This window comes from Protopterus annectens, chromosome 14.part0 (assembly GCF_019279795.1).
Source record: "Protopterus annectens isolate FY-2018-M chromosome 14.part0, PAN1.0, whole genome shotgun sequence".
Taxonomy (NCBI): Eukaryota; Metazoa; Chordata; order Ceratodontiformes; family Protopteridae; genus Protopterus; species Protopterus annectens.
In genome coordinates this window covers 14552511-14579684 of record NC_056748.1, presented here as the reverse complement: position 1 = coordinate 14579684, position 27174 = coordinate 14552511, and the positions used below count along the sequence as shown (strand labels likewise).

The 27174-nt window shown below is 40.0% G+C and overlaps 1 protein-coding gene across 2 annotated transcripts in view; it reads right to left on the bottom strand.

Moving 5' to 3' along the window:
- RBM20 (RNA binding motif protein 20) overlaps positions 1-27174 on the bottom strand; it is a 1470922-nt gene that overhangs the window by 1106194 nt on the left and 337554 nt on the right. The window lies entirely within an intron of this gene.

Below are 27174 nucleotides of genomic sequence, written 5' to 3'. Positions count from 1 at the left end.
CGAGAGAACGGATCAGGTCCGAAAGGGTCAGAGCCAAAGAATCCATTCCCCTGGGTCCAACTCCCTGTCTGCGGCTCAGAGAGTCACTCAGATCCGAGCAAGTCAGATCTGAGGAACTCAAGGTAACAGCTGGAGTCGAGGTTGGAAAAACCATCGGCGCCGAGCTACCAGCTCTGAAGAACCTTGGATCCAAAAGCCCCGAAGCCAAAGCACAGATCAGGGAAGGAGAGATGGGGCAGAAAAGAGGCATGGAGGTCACCCCGATAGAGGGAGAGGGACCTGGCAAGACTCATATCTGAATTTGGGTCTGAAGAAATCTCCGCATCATCCTGTCCATATCCATTTCCGATAGGCTCCGAGTCGACCTCAATGAGGCCACCGACTCTGATCTGGCTGGTCTGCGCAGAGGGGTGGAGGGCCTCGGGTCTGAAAGTTCCAATGGCTCTGGTGAGAAACGCGGTGACCGGAGCCGAGGAGAAACAGGCCTCATGGTCTTGGATGGAGGGCTGAGAAAGAGCTCCCTGTCTGGGGATCTCTTGTGATGCCTGCCTTTCTTTTTCTCCCTTTCTTCTCTGTGTCTTTCCTTTTCCTTCTCTTTATCTTTGTCAGCCTCGCTGACTGAAGATCTGTTCTTAGAGGACCCATCGCCAGATGAAGAGGGAGATTGAGTCCCTGTCTGGGGAGGTGCACTAGCGACCGAGGCCAAGGCAGAATCTAGCATGGCAACTGGGAGAAGGCCTTTGGTAACTAGCTTGGCCTTGCAATCCCTAAGGGCCCTGGGTTTGAAGCCTGAACAGATAGCACACTGGGTGGATAACTGTGCTACTTCTAGACATATCACACACAGAGTGTGACCATCAGCAGGGGAAAGCTTATGGCCACACTCTGTACATTTTCTGAATACAGGCTTTGGCTGATCAGCCATAGTCCTGCACTCAAAGGTAAAGGTACTACCTTCCCACAAAAAACACACACACACACAGGTAGAGGAAGGGCAGACCTGAGAACTATTCTACTACCAAAAAAACTTTTTTTTTTACGACCAACGTGTTACTACAGAAGGGGAGGAAGGGTAATCCTACACAAGCACACTAGATATAAACAAAAGTTTCCACTTACTATCCCATTTTAGCTCAGAGCAAAGGAGACCATGATGCACACTACTGGCGCGGCAAACGAGATCTGAGGGAAGATAGGAGATGGTTGGGCATTATGGGTAAGGGGAGGAGCTCGGTGCTTGGAGCAGATGCTAGAAAAAAGTTGCCGGCTCGGATCCGATACGGATCCGTATACCCACAGGTTGCAGATAAAATGAAGTTAACTACTTCAGATCAGGAGACTTCTTTAAGTTAAAGGGGAAGGAATTGCCAGAGTTTGGGTGCAAGAAAGGAGAAGGAATGGTCAGTACAGTGCAGTTTGGGTTGTGATGTCTGGAGTGAGGAAGTTAAAAGGAAGAGGTTGCCGAGTTTGTGGGGGGTGGTTTTATTATGGAGTTTGGCTGCAAGAGGTAAAAAAGTACCTGGGTGAAGTAGTTTGAAAACAAGAGACCCTAGGAGTAGCTCAGCATTATAGGAGACTGGTAGCCATTTGGCCTTGAAGAGGGTAATGCAGTGGTGTTCCTGAGGGGAGGAACTGGAAATGAATAGGCAGACTTTGTTTTCATAGACATTATTATCTAGTAATTCAGCAAACAACAGGTTAGACTGAAACAAATATTTTCCATACATACCTGACAGGAGATGTATTTATTGGCATCACAAAACCCTCTGATCTAATTAAGCAATAAATGACAACATCAGTGTGGTATATTGAAGATTTACCCACGATTGGTGTGGTTTAATCACATGCGTGGATGACGAGCATTCCCATGCTTTCGCAGTACACCAATGCTATGTGAAAGAAGCAACGGAGAAAGGAATATCTCTGTTGCTTTCTTTTTTTTTCTTTTAACTAAAAAAAAATAAAAGAAACCAGGATGCTTTTAAAATACAGGAGAGAAGAGACAGAAAATAAAAGGAGAATCAAGTACGTTTGTTTAATTTTGTATATCGTACCCGATTATCCTTTTATTTTTCACCATGCCATCTCTCTCATTTGTTTAGGACTCCATTTTTGTGAGGTTATTAAAAAAAATTAAATAAAATGAATTTTTTATTACATATATTAATAGAAAAATGTCCAGGTGATCGGACCTATTTCCATTGGTATCTGCTCGGATTTACAATGGGCACGCTGGTTGGGCTGACCAATCAGTGCGCTTGTTTTGGAATATTAATGGCCAGTCATTGTATAATTGACCATAACCTACTGCTTGACAAATTTACTGAAACAGACATTAGTGACAATGAAAAGCCTTGGTTTGTACACTTACTTACCAATAGATCGTTCAAGGTGAAAGTAGGCACCACCACCCCTGAAACAGTTCCTCTAATGAAAAGTGTCCCCAGGGTTCCACTTTAGCCCCTCTGATCTTTTTTCATATTTACCAATAAACTCTCATCTGATTATCCAGATCAGATAAAAAAAAGTATTCATTCAACATACACCATATAGACTACTACTAGCCCCCACCCCCACCCAACATCCTCACCTGAACCTAATTCACCCTCTATACACTTTGCTAACAACTTCTGCTTAAGACTGGTCTCTGCATCAGAGTATAGAGAACGATGGTTTTGGTCTAACCTGTTGTTTGCTGAATTACTAGGATTAGGTGATATTGAGGAGGTGGCAGAATCACTGGATGGGGGTGAAGAGTTTTTAGTTAGGGAGGTAATGCTTTTTATGAATTAGATACTGAGTAAGGTTGCATTTTTCTAGTGGACAGCTATTATGAGAAGGGCTAGGGTCCTTGTTTGAGCCCAGATGCCACAGGTTATGTTTTGATGTCCAAAATATTTTTAAAGTTGTAGATGGTTATAATATTGCTTTTGCTTTTTTTAGATAGGTTAACTTGTTTTTTTACTCATATTGTGCAATTAATTCTCTACAAAGTTGTAGGTTACCCGGAGTTTTAAGTTTAAGACATTCTTTCCAAGCTTTGTCTCTTTTAGACATTGGAGTAGTTTAGACATTGTCTGGGTAGTGAGCCATGGTGCATGGTTAATTTTCACTTTTTTTTTTTGCAGAGTGGTGCATGGCTGTTTACAGTATTTAAGAATAAGTATTAAAAGTATTGACAAACCAGTTAAAGGCTTTCAATGGATTAATGAAGGGATCTATTGAATTTGGAAAGGTTTTAGTTTGTTTTAAGTTTTTAAGTTAATGAATGTTATGTTGGTGGGTGATATTTATATGGGTATAAGCTGGAAGGTGGTCACAAAGTGAGTTTGAATGAGTTCCAGAGGTTCCAAATTTATAAGGGTCAGAGACCAGTATTCAGTCTACAGTTCTAACTTTATTGTTGGTATTATAAAATCTATTGTGTATTTTAATAAGTTATGTGCAGCCATAAAGGTTTATACTAGCTGAGGGAAAGTCTGATGTAAGGTTTTGCCAGTCAATATTTACATTTTCTAGTATGTTTTTTTTCATAAGGTATGCAATTAGTTGTCTTTGTCTTTTGACAAAGGTTAGGGGTCACCATAGCGGATCACAGGTCCACAGACTGATTAGCTGTGGTGTTTTTAAGGTGCCAAATTCCCAGCCGGGCACCCAACCTTCACAGAAAGAACACACACACACCTACCTGCATGTCTTTAAAAAATCACTCGACCACAGGGAGGGCATGCACAGAAAGCGCTCCAACTGAGAATCTCTTATTGTAAATGACAACACTAACCGCTGCACCACCATGGCCTGAAGGTATACAATTAGTTGTAAAAGGGAGAATTTCTTCTAAAGCTGTTATGTTATTTCCCGGTGGGATATAGACTGTATCAAAACATAGTTGTTTTTTATTGGTTAGCTTTAGCAGTGGTACTAATATTTCAGCATTTTGGAATTTTGGGATGTTGTGTAAATAAGGAAAGAGATTATATGAACTTAGATAAATTAAAGGCTACCCCTCCTGCTTTCTTTTGGGGCCTATCAGCTCTGATAATACTGTCCAGAGGGAGTAGTTCAGAATCTTTAGTGTTAGGCTTAAGTCAGTTTTCTTTTTTTTTTCTTTTTTTTTTTACTAAAATGTTTTATGAAACTTTTTATATAATGATTATAAAGTATAACAACATTTAAAATATAATAAAATAAGTGAATAAATTAAAACAGATTGTTTAAAGATAAAATAGCAATGCAACTATTCACAATATATACAAAATATATACAAAACACCAAATCATCTCCCGCACTCAGCATGGCTTTAGGCCTGGACATAGTACTAACACTGCCCTCATTTCCTTCCTTGACATAGTAAATAGCGCTCGAGATGCTGCTTCCTTAGTCTCAGCACTCTTCCTGGATTTATCAAATGCTTTCAACACTATTTCCCACTCCCTCCTGCTTACTAAACTCTCTACTCTCAGACTGTCTCGCCCCCTACCCTATAATGGTTTACTAACTATCTCAGTAATAGCAATCTACTAAATGGCAACACTCTTCCTCTCCTTTCATAACTACAAATACTGGTGTCCCCTAAGGCTCAGTACTGGGACCCCTCTTATTCAGCATATTTGTCAACAACTTCCATTCCTCACTCATCCACAGTACTGTTATCCAATATGCAGATGACGCAACTATTATCTGCTCTGCTAAATCTGCCCCTACACTACAGCATCTCACCCAAGAAGCATTTAGTACCACTGAAACCTGGATGTCCCAGAACCATCTTGTTCTCAACCACAATAAAGCAAAACTTTTAATATTTACATCCCACAAAATCCAACCCTGTTGACAAGTCATTCTTCTCCATTTGTTCCCAGAATAACAGTCATTGAAGTCGTCCCCAGTACTAAATTGCTAGGTGTCACCATTGATGGCAAATTAACTTTCAACCTTCACATCTACAGCAGCGTAAAAAAAAAAAAAACCAGCAAAAAGTAGGTGCCCTATATATGCACAACTACTTTTTTAGCCTCTCCACAAAAAAGGTTCTGGCCTCATCCTTCCTGCTTCCTGCACTTCTATATGGTGCTCCAATTCTCACCAATCTACAGTCCTCCTCGAGAATAAAACTAGACTCTTGCTACAACAAAATTACTAAATTTGCTGCAAATGCAAACTTTCCTGCCCATCACTGTTCCTCTGTGCATGAATTAAATTGGTAGAGCCCCCTCGCTTTCTCACTATTGTACAATTAACTACAGTCCGCAAGCTCATCTACAACTCAGAAACCTGCCTTTCCCTCTCCTCCATACTGACCGTGTGCCAGCCTAACCAACACCTCAGGTCCGAAAAGAAAATGGTACTATCCATAGAGAAACCTAAGCTCATAGCTGGTCAAATGTTGTATTCCTATGCCATCTCTAAAGCATGGATTGCTACAATTGGTGACTGGCTGTGGTGGTTGCACACCTGGCTGAGGCATGATCATGTTGTGTAGAATGCAGTAGCTGGTAAACCTCCCGAGTGCACTTTCAGGATCATATTGAACAGCCCCCCCATCAACACAAGTTAATTACTTTATTGATTAAAATGCCCCTAAGAGTCGACCCAGTAGTAAGGGATCTGGGAACTTATGTGGACAGCAATCTGGGCTTTGACCAACATGTAGCTAAGATAAGAAAATCCAGTACTTGCGTATTATCTCAACTACGTTCCAGTCATGTACTTTATGCTTGGGTACTTGTTTGCTATTTCCAAGGTTTTTCCAAGGTTTTCATGACTGTGAAATCTGCAAGGCACATTTTGTTTTTATTCTTTACATAATCCGGTCACAGCAGCATATGCACATATGCAGAAAGGTATCAAAATAACTGCAATCCTATGGCAAGTTATTTCAGCAAAAAGGCAGTTTCAGGTTCATTGCATGAGAAATAAACATATTTACAGTTTGTTTACTGGGTAGGTGAAGCGGTCTACTCACCCTTTACAGTCAGGATATGGGTAAAAAGGAGTGCAACAGCTAATCTACACGTACAAATATTTACATCATGTAATAGGAGAAATGCTTGGAAAAAATGTAACTTAGCAGGTAAAAAAACAAGAAAAGCATAGTATATCATCACTTCATTTAAACCGGACTCGTAGAAGAAAAATCAGTAGTTGTATAGGACTATTTTCAGATGTGTTTGGCAAACGCCTTCCTCAGTCTAATAAAAACCAACATCAGCTGTCAAACACATTGATTATATTGATGGAGGCATTTGCCGAAACTGGTGTATGTTTATGTCGGACCACTTATGGAACGTGGTTGCGATAATACACAAGTACCGAAAATCCTTCTGTATTGCCCATCTTTTTGGTAAAGGTATGGCATCCAAGTACAAGGAAGTTATAGTACAACTCTACTCTACTCTGCCTTTATCAGACCTGTCATTAAATACATTCCCCTCTTTGGCATGTATATAATCAGACACGTGCAATAGCTGGAACACCCACAAATGTTTCTCACCAGGAGAATTTAGGGAATTGATATCCTGTCCTACACTAATCACCTAAAGGCTCTGTCTGCGTATTCATTCTCCTACAAGCTGCTGAGTGGAGATCTTTGCCTAGTTTATGGGACTTTTCCTTAGACCCAGCCCTGATGGAATCTGTTGTACATACACAAAACAAACAGAAATACTAGATCCAGGGGTCTGAACTTTTACTTGTGACAAACAGAACATGCAGGAGAAGACAGGTAATGTGTCCCAAAGAATCCTCACACTATGAAATAGGCTTTCTGTCCATGTAAAACAGAGTTCATCCCTAACCCTAGTCAAACAAAACCTTGATAGTTTGTTGGGAAATCATACATTTTGCCCTCTGTTTGGCCCCCATGTCTCTTATGGCCAGAGGTAGTTAATAAAAAAAGTATTATCCCGCCTAACACCCCAATCCAAATCCTTAGCTACCTACTTACTAATGTGGCACTCCCATATGATACTTGGGACACAAATGGTTTAGGGTGTGTGGCTAAGCTTGGCAGGGCCCTAGTGGTCACTTAGCCTAGTAACAAGTTATGAGCCTAGGAACTTGACCAGGCAATACAAACAGGCTTTGGGCAGGCCAACACTCACTTGTGACTATCCGTGTTTTGGAAAGAGCGGTGGTGAATTGCTGCTTATCAGCTTCCTGATGTTACAGACCTGTGTCCTTTGCCAAGGTTCAAGTCTGTAGCCCGTGTCATCTGCAGAACACTGGAATGGAATTGCTTGCCCTTTCTCTAGGGTTGCTTAGAAAATTGCTGTTTTCTGGGAAATATAAACTCTGATTTCTTGGTTAATGCTTTTCACTCTGCAGTTTTGTGTGGGAGAGTGATTTTTTCACACATAATGTAGGGAACATTTCTAAAGAGCTTTTGTGTTGGGAGATTAGCATAATGGTTAAGGTGTTTACCTTACAGATACAAGGTACAGGGTTTGATTCTCACGTATAGTAACTTGCTTGTCTTAAAATGGCCCACAAGGGCAGTTAGCCTAGTACTAATCTATGAATAATCCCCCCTTCACTCAGAACTATCAGCAATCCTGCCTCCTTTAAAAAATCCCTCAAACTACATCTCTCCTCACATTGGTTATGCTTCTGTACCCCAACTCCTGATTTATCTCCCCACTGTTATACCTCTATCACTTCTTTCCCTTCACTCTGCCTACTCACTGCTTCCCTGTCACTTAAGACTTTCCTTCCCTAACCCTTCAAGTCCCCATGGCAATTAGCCTCATAGATATAGTGCACTCATGCGTTATTTGAATGCACAGTATGAATCTTGTAGATTTATTTCACTCGTGTTATTTGAACATATGCCATTTACTACTTCTATTTTTCCATGATTGTAACTTTTTTTCACTATTGTTTTTTGTTATTAGTATCATTCAATGTAATAGTACTGCCTGATGTCCTCTGTTATGCAAATTAATAGTTTATTTGTATGTAATTTTGTGACCTTTACTTTGATGTGTATTAATATTTATCTTTGTATGTAATGTGGAGCTTTTCTCCCTGGGCCTCTACTGAAAATGGGCTCATTCCAGGCCCAGTGGACTTTCACAGTTATCAAATGCAAAAAATAAATAAATAAAATAAATGCCTGAGACCAAATTAATAGTAATTAATACAAGACATGTATAAAAATGCTAAAACAGATGAAATTATTTATGTTTAAGATGAAAATGTTTCATTTGGGGCTTCAAAAAAAACACTTTATTCAGCTGCTTTTACTGTATTTGTGTTTCCTCCTCCTGCTCCATTATTTCATCTTGCTTTTTCAGCTACTTGTTCTCTCAAGTGTTCAATTGCATCTTTTCTGCTGAAGTTATTACTGCTTTTTTATAGCCTGTTTAATCTGTGTTATTGTAAGCCTCTTAGTTTTAGTTTAAGCAGTTGGGCTTTAAGCCTACTCCTTAGCTCTCCCTAGACTTTCTCCCTCAGATTCTGACAAATATGGATGGACAATTTCCTACGGTTTCTCCTGCCAGTCTGGTTGATATGGGCATCCTGAGAAAGTGTAGCAACTGCCTTATGTACACGGACAACCATCTGCTACTACCACCTAGGAACACAATTTGTGAGAGATGCAATTACATTAGGAACCTATAGTCTATGCTCTCTCCCTCACAAGCCAGTATATCTGACACTGAGAAGGTTGTCAACACAATCACTACACCTCAAAGACCACCCACACCTACACAACACACACTCACATATGCAGAGGTTCTCAACAAAAACATACCCAAACAAAGGAGACGTCCAAGGTAGAAACACACGCAAACTCCACAACCCTCCACACCACATAGCGCACATAGTCCACACACCTGTATCTCACAGCCACTAAGGCTTAACTATAAACCAAACATATTAGTCATAGGAGACTCCATTGTAAGACACACAGATGTGCCTCTCACCAGGCTGGATAAGGAGAAAATCACGATTACCTGTCTGTCAAGTGCCAGAATCCGCCATAACACATACACACTCAAGTCTCTCAACAACAGATACTGTTATGACTCTGTCATAGTCTATGTTGGCGTGAATGATTTGAGACATACCTCCCTGGACTATATGAAGAGAAACATGATTGAGCTCGCTGAATACGTGTCCCAGGCAGGTATATCCCTAGCCTTAAGCAGCATTCTACTGTCACCCAGAATGATGCCTCAGTACAAACAGAAAATTATTGACTTGAACAATTGGCTTAGTTTCTGGTGTCATTCCAGGGGGGATCCAGTATCTGACAGCCTTGGAAGGTATGATCGACAGACCACAATGCTTTGCCAGAGATGGCCTGCATCTGTCTCACTTGGGCTTCAGGCTTCTGGCAAAGGCTCTTGCCTCCCCCATAGTGTCTTTTTTTTGTAAAAGTGATGAAGTCAAAACTACCAACACAAAAATTTCAACAAAACGCAAATTAAAGGTCATGCTGCTAAATGCTAGGAGTCTAATCATGAAACTGCACTAATTGCAAGCTTTCTTAACCCTGGAAGATGCTGACATTTGTACAGTCACAGAAACCTGGTTCAAAGCTGTGGAGAGCATCCCAGCCTTACCTGGTTACTCTTCTTATCATACATTCAGACCCCAAACTGTGGGCAGTAAAGCCAAAGGAGGTGGAGTTTCAAAACATATTAAAGACATACACACCTCCAGGCTGGTTAAACAGTATGATGTACAGGAAACATTCCAGGTGCAGTTAACCATTGACAAGACCCCTATTCAAATCATAGGTAGCTACAGGCCTCCAAATTTTACTCAAGATGCCCACTCCACCTATCTGGACCTCTTCATATCTATCAAGATTCAACCCTTTACTTTGATCTTGGACTACTTTAACTACCCAAGCATAGATTGGAAGACCTACTTGTGCCAGAACACAAATGCCCAGAGATTCCACAATTTTGTCAATGCAAACACCTTTTAACAGCTAGCTTATACCCCCAGAAGAGGTAATAATATCTTGGACTTGGCATTAACCAACATATGTAACTACTACAGCATCCCTACAGCATCATCCTCCCTGGTAAGATCCGACCATAAAGTGGTCACTTTCAAAGCCACCATCTCCCCCAACCCCCATCTGGCTAGGGTCAAACAAAAAAACTTTTCCAAAGCTGATTAAAACCTCCTGAGGGATGGTATAAACAGCTTCTCAGCCCCCTACTCCTCTGTAGCAACTGGTACCAATGTCCTAATCTACACCAAAGTGCTATACAAACATTTATATAGATGCATTGTATCAGGAATACCAACAGGACAAAATCATCCTCCATAATGAAGAATAAACCTGTCTGGCAGACATCTGCAATAAACAAAGTCTATAACAAAAGGAAAAAATTGTTGTCCAGGACCAAAAAGGAGCAGGATACCAATTGGAAGCAATCTCTCTTTAGCCTGAACAAGCAAATAAGTGCACTAGTAAAATCCTCCAAAGCAAACTTCGAGTCCATATTAGCCACATCTACTAGAGGCCTTCTTCACATATGTCCACAATCTCAAAGGAAGCACCCAGATCTGCTCAGAACTGGTGGTCAAGGACAACCACATACACAAATGCTGTAGATAGAGCCAACCTGCTGGCTGACAGGTTCATCGAAAACTTCACCCCTCTGTCCCCCATCAGCAAATTTGGAAATCCACAGTACTTGCCCCCTTCCCCCTAAAATTTAGGGAACAGGTCATCATTGCCCTCTCAAAGGCAAAAAATACAGCTTCCATGGGACCTGATAACATCCCAGGCTGCATCCTACATGCACTCAGGTAGGAACTTGCCGCACCATTAGATGCCTTATTCAACCAAAGCCTGAGTACCGACTTTGTCCCAGCTGAGTGAAGGACAGCCACTGTCATCCCTTTGCACAAAGGTTGAGTGTCCACCAGTCCAGGAAATTATAGACCCATCAGCCTAACTAGCCTAATCTGCAAGGCCTTGGAACAGATTATCATGGACCTCATTAACAAGGACATTGGCAACCTCCAAACACTTGATCCCACACAGTTTGGCTTTATCAAGGGGAGGTCATGTCTGTTAAATTTGGTCAACTTCTTTGAGACAGTCACCAGAGACATGGATGAGGGGAAGATGGTACAGACCATCTACCTTGACCTGGCCAAAGCCTTTGACATTATTTCCCAGTCGGGCATAAAAGATAAACTCTCTCAACTAGGCATCAATCCTTATGTTACCAGATAGGTAGCAAACTGGCTCATTGATAGAACCCACCTAGTCAAAATAGGGGAAGCCACCTCAAGCAGTAGACCCTTAACAAGTTGCGTACCCCAGGGATCAGTCTTGGGGCCTCTGTTATTTGGGATATACTTTTCTGAGGTGCAGGCCAAAACCAGTAGGCTATGGTTGACTAAGTTTGCAGATGACTGCAAACTAGGCATTGTCATCAATTCCCCTAGTAATGTGGACATCCTCCAAGAGGGTCTCACCCAAACAAAGGACTGGTGCCAGAAACATGGCCTCAAGCTGAATATCAAAAAATGCATCATCATCCCATTTGGGGAGAGTGATGTCCCCACAAATTATCACAACAACATCCTAACCACACAATCACTCATGAGGGATATGAGCACCCAGGTTGATAGCAATCTTTTGTCCGCCATGTTGCTTCCATTGTATGGAAAGCTTTCTACATGGCCCACCTCATAAGTAAGGGTATCTCATCCACCGACAAGGAGGTCATAACATCCCTGTATTCTTCCCTTATAAGGCACATTATTGAGTACAACACGCCTTTCAGCATGTACCTCACAAAGCATATGCAACAGCTGGAAAGACCACAGATGTTCCTCACTAGGAGAATCCAGGGCTTCAAATATCTACCATACATAGATAGGGTAAAAGCCCTGTCCCTCTACTCAGTTTCATATAGACTCCTCAGAGGTGACCTCTAACTGGCATTCAAAACAATCTCAGACCCTGCCTTGATGGGACTGCTGCATATCCACAAGTCAGACTCCACTCGAGTAACCCACATGCGTGACCTCAGCCTGGTCTGAGACATCAACAGGACTTGTTGGCAGGATGGATTTGTGTCACAGAGACTCCCCCATCTGTGTTATAGACCCTCTCCACATCAAGCAGAGTACCTCATTATCCCATTTTAAGCACAACCTGGATAATCAAATGAGAAACAGAAATTATATCCCTGGGATTCCACCTGTATCCCTGCTGGACAGGGACATCAGGTGCTGACTTGTCTAAACATGGGCTAAACTCTTGGTTAGGCTCATAAGGGCCTCAGGCCCAATAGCCTAGTAACTTACTATCCTATGATCCTATGAACCAAGGATTATACTTAAATTTGTTAGGGTAAATTCTATTCTCTTTTACTGCTGTTTCTTTGATTGCTGTGTCTTTCAGAATTAAGCCAGTTTTCTGTGATGGCAAGGATGTGATACCCTGGCATGTAGTTCTGTGATTTTGTTACAAATGCTACAGAAGCTTATAGTGAAAATATTAATTTTTTTTGGAAGACAAGTGGGAGAATATTAGGGTGGAGGTTGGATGTGCTAGTTATATTAGTATGGATAGATGGTGGTTCAATGGTAAAATAGAACAGCTGGGAAGAGGTATAGTTTGAGTGGTAGATGAAGAAATGTTAGTTATGTCACAATTTTGTAGAGGTGTTTTTTCAGAGGTAGTGTACTATTTTAGAAGGATCTGTATGAATTTTATTTTTTGAGCAGAGTGGTGGTAGTCAAGTATTTTGTGCTTAAAATAAAGGCAAGGTGAGCGATTAAAAAGATGGGGAGCTATAGCTATTCCTAATTTCATAGTGTGCTGAATAAATTGCAGTAGGAGAAGTGTACAGAGACAAAAGTATACAATGATAGTTTGTTAGATAGGATGTTAGTAGCAGCAGGAAGAGACATGATACTTGGAGAAATATTTGAAATTTCAGTGGTTATAAAGCAGAGGAAAAACTGAATTGTAGTATGTAGTATGAAGCTTAGGAAGGCAGAGGTGGAGTTAATTACTAGAAGTAAGTGGAGAAGATGTGTCTTATTAGTTAATTCTAATTATGTAATAATCAAAAAGGAAATGAAGTACCACTGATATGTAAAGTCAGTCAGAGGTATAAGATGCAGAATATAACTAAGGACACTTCTTCTTTCGGCTGCGCCCGTTAGGGGTCGCCACAGCAGATCATCTGTTTCTTATTTTAATATAACTAAGGACACCAATAATGAAATTTAGATGCATGCAATTATATGAAGAATAGATAAGGCAGATATCATTTCTGTGGTTAGGAGAAGCGCAATCCTGTGAGTGGATCTGAATTACAGGGAAAGCCTTTTACTGCCAAGGGGCAATGCCTAACAGCAAGTTACCTTAGGTCACCCAGACTAAGGAAAACAGGTGAGTCCCACAACTGGTTGGTGCATGTCTGGTACAATGAACACATCAAGTTATGAAAGTCCTAAGAATAAATGCTAATTCATATTTTTATCTATATAGTTCTCCAGTGCTTTATGGACTCCTTAGTTTCAAGCCCTTTTTCTCCTGCCTGGCAGATCAAACCTCCTGTCAACAAAGCAGTATTATGTGAGGAGGCAAAGTCCTCCACATCTGTCATATACAGGACTCCAGCCCTGTACTCACCTGGCTAATTTCACTACTTCCAATGTTATCGAATATCAGAGCTAATTTATAAATCATTTCACTGGAAATCTACTCAATGTATTAAGAATGATTCAATAGGCTTTGACTTAGCAGTCCAAAATTAAACTACCAAATGCTTCATCTGACTGCAAGAAGAGCTGCATTGTCCAGTTCAAGGTCACAGGGACCTGAACGCCAGTGTTGTTCCAATTACTAATGACAAAGCTGAATCTCTTATGACATAAATATTCAGATTTCTTATTCATTCATCTTTTCTTGTCTTTTGAAAGAATTTCTGTGGCAGCTGTATTAATGCTAAGAGTATTGCTGAATCTTATCTACTAATACAATTTATTCAAAGAAAGGTCGGGTTTGAAGTACATGCAGCTGGTTTCATGCGCAATCTAGATTTGCCCTCCCCTTATTTCATATCTCTCCAATGAGCTTTCCAGAAGCGTATAAGCGCTTTGGTTATGTACATGAATGAATAAACAACAACAGTTACAAACTTTTTGGAACACTGTCTGTTGTAGCACTTTTGAGTTTTAGTGCAATAAAGATTTTCAAGTCTAATTGGTCATTTTTGTGTTTGCATGCATACTACTGTGCCACTGTAAGTAACAGAGTTTAGATTACTTATTAAAGTTTATGGACTGTCAAGATAAAACTGATAGAGCAACATTTTCCAGTTCTGACACTACAGTGCAGCAGAAATGGGGGGGGGGGGTGCTGCACACTTGAGCGTGTCCTACGTCAGATGACATATTAAACTGAAGCTCCACCTGCCTGAGTTAGTGGTACCTCAGATGGATGTAAAAGATCACACAGCATTTACTGAAAAAAGAGTAGGGGAAGCTCCCATTGCCATGACCAAATATCCCCTTCTTCTCCGTTTGGCTTTTCCTGGTTAGGGGTCACCACAGTGGATCACCTGTCCGTTCATGATTGGCAGTGGAGTTTTTACGGTGTTGAGTTGCCCGCCCGGCACCCAACCTTTCACAGAAGGCACACACATGCATGCACTCATGCCTAAGGCCAATTTAGAGTGTCCAATCCACCTACATCATGCCTTTGGGATGTGGGAGGAAACCAGAGCACTCAGAGGAAACCCACACGACCACAGCGAGGACATGGAGATTCCACACAGAAGGCTCCCCAGCTGAGGATTGAACCAGAGAACCTCTTGCTGTGAGATGGCGATGCTAACCTCTGCACCACCGTGGCCGCCCCATGACCAAATATCCCCTAATTAGTAAAAATACCACCTCGGGCCTCCTCTGAAAAAATGCCATTGTTGTCATGGGAATAACCTGGTCAACAAAGTATAGATATATTTGTCCAGCTTTTTGTTTCATTGTCCTCTATTATGCAGTATCCATTGGTTTGTGAACAGACTATTTCCAACATATATGATTCTGCCCTAAAACATTCTTTCAAAGAAAGTTACTGCAACTTCAGTGCAACCATCTCAACCCATTTGACCTTTTCTAGTGTCATGGAGGTTCCCACCTCTTCTCTGGCATTGCATTGAAGCAGCTCTCCTTTTGCTGTTGACCAGTCAGGGCACTCCACTGCAATCCTAGGTGGGGAACAGACTTCCAACAGCAGCGCATGGTTTCCCTTCACTTAGTGTCCATTCTGGGGTGCATGGCTTTCTGCTCAGTAATAAATCAGCCCTCATCATACAACAGTGCTGTAAAATCACTGAATCTAGCTTTAGGTGGTAATTTTACAATGATTGCCACATTCTTCTGAGGGCATTTGGATTTGTTTAACATCAGCATCTAAAACCCTACTTGCTGGCTTTACTCCTTGATTATTTTCAGGCTTAAAATTACATCATTAGTTCCTTATTACTGTACCCCAACAACAAAAAGAAGAGCAGCCACCTTCTGCCTGAAGGGTAGCTTTGTGCACAGATTGTAACATGACCTTCCATGCTGGAGAAACACATGCTACCAGGAGGCAGGTGGTCACATCTTCTGGCAGGTAGACAGCACTCATTCAGTCAATTGACATGCAGTTAAAATAAATTATTTCCCCATCCTAATCAGCTTAATAATTCTAAACATCTGCATTTTCCATGCTTTTTGCCAAATATGTTTTGAAATTATACTGATTTACTATATTCACTTTCAAGTGCATATGCGCACTTTCAAAGGATCAAACAGTAACAAACTAATACAGTAAAATAGTGAATTATTTTGCTTAAACTGTTCCGTTACTCAATTTCAGAAATACACAGATGCAAATGCACATTTTTCTCAGACAAACAAACATGCATTGTTTAAAAAGACAGCTGGTATTGGAAAAATCTCTTTCCAGAGTAGATTAAGTTAAATAAGATATGTAATGACAGAACAGATTTCCTCTAGCACAAATCTCACTTAAAATTGCTGGCACATCAAGTAACAGAATATGTTCCAAAAAATAGAAAAATACAACCTTATTAGTGTGAGATGCATATCCAAGAATCTTGCTATAACAAGCTTTTTATAGTGAGGTCATTAATGTATGAACCTGGCAGTTATAAGACTAAGTGAATATTGTGCTGCCGCATACAAACTAAGCAAATGCACCTGCAAAAAACTAACAGCTTTAAAAGCTGTAATATACATCTCACTGCCACACAAATGGCAGAAGTGAAGTACACCACTAATAAAACAGCAACTTCTAAAGATGTTACACACCACTTTGTCAGGCCATGTTTAATGCATAGTATCACAACTAAAACTTTCTATGTAATGTAAAACATTGCAGTCAAGTCTCAGTTATACCAGCGTATGCTTTTTTCCTAAATGGATTTCAAGAAATTCATCTTTCAGGCTTTGCTCATAAAGTAAATTTCTTGGCATACATTTCATTTTCCGAACAGGAAATAGTCTGGTTATGGTCAAAGACCTTGTCCTAAGTCTGGATGTAAACAGTTCTTAAAAGTCTGAATGTATGTATTTTCCTTGGATAATGGATAAAAGTCTCTGTATGTGCAGCAAGTCCCACATTTGTTTAAAAAATAATGCTTCCAGTTGTACAGGCAGTGCCTTTTCCAAGCCCATGCATAAAATGACATATGACTGATTCTAAAGATTTAGTACTTCAGACTATGTTATCTTCTTAGCTTTCAGCAAGGTGATTCTTGTGCTCAGAAATGGATACCTACTACCTAAGTTATCTTGCTAGAATTTATTGTAGAGGTCCCTGACTTCATGTTTAACCTCAAAATCTATTAAACTGTCCCAATTCTCCTCTAGTCATGTATATAGCTTTAAAATATTTTTTAAGCAGAAAACTTAAAACAAAATTCTATGTAACTTAATATGTTCTTCATATTGACCACTGCTGCAATAGTCTTAGCTCTATGAGTTACATCCTGCCAAAGGTAAAACAAGCCAGCCAGCTTCGAAAGCTTCAAGGCACCTTCCATGCACACAAGCTGTCAGGCAGCTTGAGCTGAGCTGACTAAAAGAAAAAAGCGCAAAGCCCTTCAGAGCTCTACTGCCGCCCATGAGTATGCTCCTCTGTGGCTTTTGAGGATTGGCGGTTGGCTTGTGCTTTCCTTAGCTGGGGGGAAAAACTTCCATTTTCTTATTTTTTACTATTTTTACTGATCTTTTATTACTTTCCTCTTCTGGAAAGCTATTTTAAAGCTAGGAGTGCTGTGTCTTAATGAATCGTCTCAAGACTGTAACATACTTTTAAATGGAGCACTCATTGTTTCTGTCAGATTAAAAGTAGTATTATCTAACTGATAAACTATTTTCTGTGGCAAAATTTTGTTTATTAAAAGGTTGTAGGGCTGCCGTAGTGTTTGAAAGTGCTTTTTACTGTGTTTTTTCTCTAAAAAAGTAATTTTTGGGGACTGGTAGGTTTACTGGTATTGTTGCTTGTTTTTCCTAGAATAGCAGCACCATTTGGAGCTTGACCATAGAACAGATTGTCACTCCCATGGTCAGTCCTTCTTCCAGCCACAGAAAGAAAAAGTTAAGCAAACAGCTTTTGCCACCACAACAAGCTAGCAATTTGCATCAGCCACAGGTAGGTGACTCTGCTGTGATCATTTGTTGCACCTCAGACCACTCATCTTTTACCCAGGATCCCTCTGGTGTGAACCTACAGCCACTATGGACCAGGGGTTGGCCACGTCCTCTGCGGCTGCTGGGGCCCTTTCAGTGGTCAAGGGAGAAGCACTCATGTTAGTCCTGGAAGAGGGAATAGGGAATGTTTCCCTGTTGTGTCAAAATGCTGTGCCCATCCCAGGGGAAGCAACGGCTGCCATTAGTAATATGGCCGGCCTCATTTTTCCTGTAAAAAAGAAACTGAAAACCATGCATGTATATAGTCCTCCTCAAATTTCTTTGGATAGCAGCATTTTTACTGGGATTTTCTAGGGGTTTGATTCAGGCTATTATTCCTTCTTGTAGAGTAGTTTTCAGTAAAAGAAGGAGGGATGCCTCCTTTCCTAAACAGATTAGAGTTCTGAATCTGAACAGGAACATTCAGAGACATATTCTGGGTTTTGTCCTCAGGTTTCTGATTCAGACTCAGAGGAAAACTCTCTTTCTGATTCTCTCTGTGGGGGGTTTCTCTTTCTGGGAGTCTGCTGCTAGAATGTCCCAGTGTTTTCAGTAGGACAACACTGAGGTCCCTCAAAAAATACTATGCGTTGTTACAGAAGGAATTTCCAGAACCTACACCTACTCCTCCTGTCCTGTCTGCTTTAGGAGATGAGTGTCTTACTGCCTCGAAGTTTCCTGATAGTCAGCCAGCTGACCTTAAAAAGGCAGATGAGCTGTATAACGTTCCTTGGTCTTTTACATTTTTATACACTATTCCCAAACCTGACCCAGCAGCTGTAGCCTTCTTCTGCTACTAAGCACTTAGTTAATTCTAATCATACTCTTTCTAAGAGGGATGGGACAATTATTGATAGGTATGGGGGAAAAGTGCATACGTCTGCAACTTTGAATTCCAGAATTTTGAATTTCCAGGCTCATATGTTAAACTTTATTCTGACATATTGTGAGAGTATGAGGAATGCTTTATTTATAGTTTCTTCTTGTGAAGAAAAATCTGCTTTAAATAACTTAGTTTCTTCTGTTGCACAAGTCACTGCTCATTATTTGCAGTGTGTGTGTGACTCTGTTGATACATCTTCCAGGGCTATGGCCACTGGTACTGTTTTAAGGAGGTTTGCTTGGCTGCATTCACAAAACCTTACAGATGATGTTAACAATGAGATTTTAAAATTCTCCCTTGGATAGAGATTTAGTGTTTGGTTCCCCTGCTGCAGAGGTGATGAAAAGGTGTGATGAAAGTGGCAAGCTGTTCCAGGGAATCTTGAAGATTTTTCAGCCCTCCTTTTCAATGCTGTTCAAGAGATTTTCTTTCTCCTCATCCAGTTTCTGCAAAAAAACAGAATAAACAGTCTCAACAGAATTCAGGTAAACAGATGTTTAAGGAGAAGTAACAAGGAGGTTCCAAAAAGAAGTCTCAAACCTTCCAAAAACAAGGACACTCCAAGAAGTGTGAGTTACTATTCAAGAGACCTTGTGACCCCATCACAACCTGGCTCTCTTTCTCTTCCAGAAAGTATGAATCTCCATTTTTCTCTTTGTCAACAGATTGTTTCAGACCAATCCATTCTGCAAATCTTTCTTATGGGGTTACAAGTTTCAGTGGGAGGAAATCCATCCTTTCCAGGGGTTCATTCCTCATCCTGTAGACCAGACTGTTTTGTTTCCACCTGTTCTTCATCACATGCTGTCCCAAGCAGTGAAAGAACCAGTTCCTCCTTTCCAGGGGAAGGGGTTTTATTCAAGGATGTTCCTAATTCCTATTCCCAAAGAAAAACATGTTTAGAGACCAGTTCTGGATCTTTCTTTCCTAAACTTGTTTGTAATAGTGCCCAGATTCAAGAAGATGTCACTTCATAACCTATTGCCTCTTCTTCCTCTTTCAAGTTTCCTGGTAACACTAGTGTTAAAAGATGTTTATCAGATCCCTAGTCATCTAGGCTTCAGATGTTTCTTAAGGTTTTGTGTGTCTGGATCACATTATCAGTTTTCTGCCTTACCCTTTGGACTATGCACTGCAACAAGAATGAATGGGGTTGGAAGGGTGGCCTAATGGTTAAGGTGTTTGCCTTACAAACACAAGGTGCAGGGTTTGAGTCTCACAAGGGATAATTGGCTAGGCTTAAAATGGCTCACAAGGGCAGTTAGCTTAATATGAACCTATGAACCAAAGTGTGTATCTCCAGTTATAGCTCATTTCAGGCTTCAGGGTATCCATATTTTTCTATATTTAAATTGATTGCTTATCTTTGCAGAGTCTTTTTCAAAATGTCATGAAGCCCTCTCTTTCAAATGATAAATCTCTTACACAAGCTGGGATTCCAACAGAACATTCAAACGTTTTTCTTGACTCCCTCATACAGGATTTTGTCCCTCAGATGAAAACTAGACACCTGAGTTCAAAGAGCTTTTCTTCCACAGGAAAAAAATAGCACTTTATTTAGATCTATTTCTAAGGTTTTCCACTCAGACTTCAGTCACTGTGTGGGAATACCTCAGGATTTTGGGTCTTGTGGCATCTATGATTCCCATGATACCCCTGGCAAGACTCCACACGAGAAAGATACAGTGGTGTCTGAAATCTCTTTAGTCCCATCAACACCCTTTATCTTTTCATATCCCAGTACTGGAGTTTGTCAGAAGACAAATCCCTTGGTGGAGACAACAGATATCCTTAAAGCAAGGTCTCCCATTCTCCCTCCCTGCTCCAGTGCAGTGAGATTCTTCAGACTTTACTTGGGGAGCAGTTTCAGGAGGGATAAAAGTGCAGGGAGTGTGGCAGACCAAGGACAGACACAAGCACTTAAATATCAAGGAGATGCTTGCCCTGATCAAGGCATTCAACTCTCTGAACCATCTTTGGTCCCCAGGACTTTTTACGTTGTTACTGACAATCCCAGAGTGATGTGGTACATCAACAAGCAAGGGGGAACAGGTCATACCCCCTTTACAGCCTAGCCATGTTAGTTTGGGATATAGCTTCACAATACAATCTCATTCTACAGCCATCCTACATTCGTTCAGTGCAAAATTATTTGGCAGACAAACTGAGCAGGAACAGAGCAGACTCTCACGAATGCAAAATAAATCCACGTGTCTTTCTAGATTTGATCCATCTGTTGGAAGTTCCTCAAGCAGATCTCTTTATCTCCTCTCTAAAAAATCAACTGGAAAAATTCTGTTCCAGGACTCCATGCAAGAAGACCTGGAAGACCGATGCTTTTTCTTTTCTTTGGACAGAAATGCTCTGCATTTCCATCCTTTCCACTAAAATCTAGAATACTTCTGAAGATTCAGAAGGAACCCCCCAAAATTATTGTAGTGACTCCCTTCTGGCCCAGGCAACTGTGGTTTCCTCTTCTTCTGGAAATGAGCAGGAGCAATTACTACAACCTTCCACTCAGAATGGGTTTACTCACACAAGAACAGGGATGTTTGATATACCCAGATATCAATCATCTTCAATTGACTGCTTGGATAATAGTGTCTTAATTCATTTTATGCACCTGTCTTCTGAGGATGTACAGCAGGTACTAATGGAAACAAGAAAGCCTGTTATTAGAACGTCATATATTAGCAAATGGAAAGGTTTTCTAGTTGGTTCCAGCAATGTAACCAGCACCCATTCAGGTCTACTTGTTCTCTGGTTTTACAATATTTGTGTGAGTTACTATCCTATGGCTTTTCTTACTCCTCTCTCAAGGTTTATTTATCAGCAATTTCACCATGTCTGCCCATGGATCCTCCTCTTTCAAGGCAGTCACATGTCAAAATGTTCTTGAAAGGAGTTTACATAAGAGGCCTCTAAGGAAATTGGTGGCCCTTCCTTGAGATCCTAATTTTGTGTTAGAAAATTAACACTTGCTCCATTTGAACCAGGCAATCAGGCTGATTTGAGGTTCTTAACATAGAACACAGTTTTATTGATTGCTCTAACCTCTGCAAGAAGGATATGTGAGTTGAAAGCTCTTATGGTCAACCCTACCTCATTTTCTACAAGGACAAGGTTTCTTTGAGAACTAATCCTTCCTTTATGCCTAAAGCAGTGTCCGGGTTTAATTTACGTTAAACTATCCATCTCCCTGTTTTCTTTCCTGAACCTAAAAATGAGGGAGAAAGGATACTCCATACCTTGGATGTCCACAGATCATCAGATCAATTGTTCATTTCTTGTGAAGCTAAGAAGAAAAGGCAACCGGTGTCAAAACAGACTATTTCCAAATGGTTGTCTAAGGCTATTACCTTTTGTTATATTCACCATGACAAATATATTCCAGGCAGAGTCAAGGCCCACTCTCCAAGAAGCTTGGCTTTTTCTATGGCTTTTTTGGAAAGGGGCTGTATTCTAGAAATATTCTAGAAGCTGCTACTTGGTCCTCTGTGCATACTTTTACAAAGCACAGTAAGCTGGATTCCTTCTCTAGGTCTAGATCATGCTTTGCTAGTACCATTGTCCAGGGACTCCTGGACCTTTCTCCTTCCACCTCCCAAATATAGTTAGCTGTGGTAATCTACCCATACAGCTAAGGCTGCTGCAGCAGTGATCAACATGATAACCATAGTACAGTTGTGTAAACTGAACTTACCGTAGCAGTAGATGTTCAAATGATCACTGCTGCAGTAGCCACTCCCTCCCTCCACCCCCCTTGTTATTTGGTGTGTTTTTTACGTCAGGGTGTAGGCATTTCTTTTTTTTGTTATTCCTAGCCTTGTCCATTCAGTCCTTTCAGGCCTCAGCCTCCCTCCCTTCTGCTGGCAGAAAAGCTCTGAAGTGCTTTGTGCCCAAACTTGTCATTTAGTAAGCTCAGCTAGAGCTGCTTGACAGTTTGGGTGCATGGAAGGTGCAGGATATAACCTGTGTAGCTAAGGCTACTGCAGCAGTGGTCATCTGAATATCTACTGTTATGGTAAGTATAACTTGCACAACTGTACTTTCCCCATAATCATAGAGTTTATTAGATATTCTTTTTACTAGAACTCACCCCAAAAGAATACCGCAATCTAGCCATATCTTGAATTTCAATTAATAAGATATCCCACTGCTTTTTCATCACTTCTTGTTTCCCCAAAATAACTCCTAAAATCTTGATCTCCAATCTACAGAAATACTATTGACATTTCCTTGTTATGTCTCCTGAATCTTTATTTTTTTCTCTACCCATTTCCAATCCTGTAAAACCCAAATATTTTTTTACTTCCACTACCACTTCTTTCAAACATTTAATATTCCTGGGTGTAAGAACAATATCATCCACATATACCACAATCTAAGGAATTTCTGCTTTATTTTTATTTAAAATTGTCCTTCCTTAAGCTAAACACACACATGTTTTACTATTTGTTGCTGTGTCTTTCGGCTTTTCCCGGTTAGGGGTCGCCACAGCGGAACTCCAGTCCGCTAATGATTGGCAGTAGATTTTTACGTGCCAAGTTGCCGGCCCTGATGCACAACCTTCAACGAAGGTACACCCATTCACGCATGTGTCCACACAGAAGACGCTCTAGCTGAGAATCGAACAGGACAACGTCTTACTGTGAGGGGACAACACTACCGCAGCACCACCATGTTTTACTATTACAGTCATTATTATAGCAAACAGGATTCTGCTTATTGGGCAGCATTTGCTATGTAAAATGCAAAGTCATCAGCAGGAGCAGTAAGTCCAAATCCATTCCATTTACTCTCCTTCCTATTTCTACCTCCATCATTTAGTGTAAGGACTTAAACAACTGAGTCAAAGAAAAGAGGAGACAAAGGGCATCCGTGCTTTGTTACCTTAGCAATAGATGTTGACTCAGCTACAGAGAAGCCTGTTTTCATGTGTATATAGGTTCTAGTTTTTAGGTTACAAAACATCTGAGTGTATTCAAGGAAAGCAGAAAGCTACATCTTCAGTGGCCCTAAATTGGTCTTTATTGATTTACTAACATGTATCCTAGCATGCAGTAGTCCAGCCTACCACTGCCCAGTTTATGAGGTAAATAATATTTTACAAAAAAAATAGTTTTTTCCATACCAGTACACCTCCCATACCCCCAATGTGTACTTTATGGATTTTTCAGGGGAGTATACCTCACCTTTGAAGGGAAATTGGCTAGACTTAAAATGTCCTGTAATCACAGTTAGCCTAGGACTTACCTATGAAACTGCCCCTCAGTGTGGCAGATTTCCCCCCATACCTCCAATCTTTAATATATACCAGCTAGGAGCTCACAGACATTTGGAAAATATAGAGATACATGCTTTGCTCTAAGTTAACAGAATCTTAAGTGCACTACATTTAGATATTAAGGGTGAGACAAAGCCCCCACATCAGTGGATGGAACCCGCATGCAAAAATATCCCGTGTAAGTCATGTGGGACTGTGAGACATTGCAGTCAGTGTACTAGACATATTTGGTCAGTCAGTTATCAGGAAATCACAGTAGACTGCTTTAGTTTGAAATCTCCATAGTGCATATTCCCAAAGGTTTTTCAGTATCACTACACATAAGTATAGTATAAAGTTTACACTTAAATTTGTCCTCCATCATATGACTTTTTCTAATATTATCATATTTCTGAATATGTACTAGAAAGTCACACTGGTACTTAAGTGAAAGTATCAGTAACATTAATTTTGCTGCCTACATGCTCATACTGATTTTGCAGTACATATTGAAGTTTGCTGCTTACCTCATATCACATTCTACACCAGTGTCTCTTGTATAACTTACACAGACAAAACATTAATGTCAGCCGATGGCTTCTGTAACTCATTTCCTATGGAGAATGTTTCAGAAATAATGTATACGATACTAGTCAGAGTAAGAGAGGATGAGATGGAATTCTGTCACAACATAACTTGTTAGTCCAATAGGCAGTGAATTTATTGTTAATGTGTTGGATTTATTTATTCTGACAGAGTCCAGAAGACATTCATTTTTTTCTCAAGGTTTCACTTTATTTTACTTCTCTTTTTAAAGCATGTGTAGAGCTGGCTATAAGAGAACAATCAATAAAATTCAAGTGTAATGACAGAGTTCAAATATGTCGCAATGAAAATCCAAGTGTTACTTTTTTTAATTTTCAGTGGTGATATTCTTCTGTTTTGCATGATTTTACATGGTCCTTCACTTACCTTTTCACAGTTATGTCTGGATCAGGACATTAAGTGTAGCCCTATTTCTCAAAAACTTCCACCAATTATACAGACCCTGAACCAATTTATTGTCTCTCTCTCTGTGCTCATGTGTTGGCATGTGCTGGCAGGAGAGCATTTTTTTTTCATGGTTCCTCCTCTTCTTCAAGGGTACTGGCACATACAGGTACATATTTATGTGTACTTCATTCAGGTTGTTGGCATCTAACAACTACTTGCCCTAAAGTATGGCAGCTCTTCTGCCAGCTGGACTTTACTGTGTCAGTCTCATTACAAGTGAAATCAAATTATCTCCAAAGTGGCATTATATCTGCGACTCTGGATGCTACCCAGCATGCCTGTCACTATTAACATTCTCCTTTCCCTAATAATTTGAACCCTTAGCAAGATAATGAAACAATAATACTTAAGAGAACTTCAGCAACATTTCAATTTGTCTTGATAAATACTCAGAATACTAAATAAAAAAAATAAATTAGTCCTTTATAAACACTAGTCCATTTCTTATCAGATTACACGTCATGAAAAAATAGTACCAGCTACTGGGCATATTAAGTATTTTACCAGAAAATAACATGTAATCAATATTCAATCTGTCAGAGCCACAGATGCATGAAAACTTTTGAAAGGACTTTCATACAGTAGTTAAAAAACACATTTCATAGATGGTTAAGCCCCTACAACCTTCACGCACCTTGAGGAAACTGGCACTTGCAGTTAACTCAGTCACCAAAAACATATTTCAACATTATCATACATCTGCTTATAAACCCAAAGTTAATTATTCCTAAGATGTCACCAGGCAAGTACCACAGCCATGATATACAACCAACAGCAAAATGGGACATCTGAAATATTTCTCTCTCTTCAGACTAAAGAATTGCTTTCAAATGGTAAAATATGTGAAGATGGCATCAAATTTTACTTAGAAATATGCATACTAATATAATCATTTATTTCACATTTCTTGGTACCTTCTTTTGTCTGAATGTACTGCAAAACCTGTTAATCCAATGCAAACATAACCCAATAAAAGATAATGTAAACATATAGTAGAATCCCAGCCTCTTCCTTCAAATGAGGGTTGTCCAGAAATAATCACCTCCAAGCACCACATGCCATATGAAAATAAACAGTCTCCTAACTCTGTTGTTCTCAAACCAAGGACCTCTTTAAAACATACATAATTAAATTATAAATCAGTAGTGCTAGGTAACATAAATGAAGACATTTACATTAAAGCACTTAGGTTGCTTACAGCACAGAGAATGCAAAGCTTCAACTGCAATTAATTAATGGGTTTATTTTTATAAGAAAGTTTGTTTTCCATATCTTAATCTTTAAGCTGTGCAAAGAGATATTTAACTTCAGATAAAATACTAGTCAACCTCAAAGCCAACCTTAAAAATAAGGACCAGGCAATGTATTTCCCATTATGACCAAGATCCCATGAAGCAAATATGTTTGTTTTGTCAGTAACATGAAACTTTCACATTATTATAGCTGTTATGGGTCTCTAAAGCATATCTATCCACCCATTAAAGGAGCAAATTTTATTGACCATAACTACTTTTTGATCCATCTGTTTACTGTAACTTCAGTGCCTCTCTTTTTTTATCATGCCAAGGTGTATGAAAGGTCTATGAAAAGCAAACTCTGTGTGATACAGCAATTCACAGCAGAAAACAGTGAGGATCCAGATATGAACGTAATTAAAATATTCAGTTGACAACGGTTTCCTTGGTAATCAAGACCCAATTGTTGAAACGTTTGAATGGATGATTATGAGCATTGATATCTCAGCCATAATTAGCATGTAAAAACATGTCAGTTTGTTTGCATTCTCAGTAATTCTTACGCTATTCAGTACTGCTTCTCATCACACAGTTATGAAAGTATTTACCTGTCCCATGACATAACTCTCCAAATAGCCTTGTCTGTTTTTTTTTCTAAGAATACTTGAGCACCCACTTATGAAAGTCACCAGGCCAAAAAGATAAATGAAACATTTCCATCCTTCGGAACTTCTGATTTCTGCTCTTACATAGACTAGATAATGGATGGAGGAATATCAGCTTCACTTTATCAAAGCAGTGACAGGATGTGTTTTGCAAGGCCGAGGGCTAAAGGGAACAGAGAATCTCAGAATGCCAGGAAGCAAGAAAGGGAGAGAGAGAGAGAGAGACAGAGAAAGAGAACATATAGCAAATGGGGAGAAGCCAGCAACTTTTGTACAAAAATGATCCTTTCTAAAATATATGTTAACCTTGTTAACTTCAATCTGTAACTACATATTTTTAAAGGATTACTGTTTACTTTTACATAGCACTTA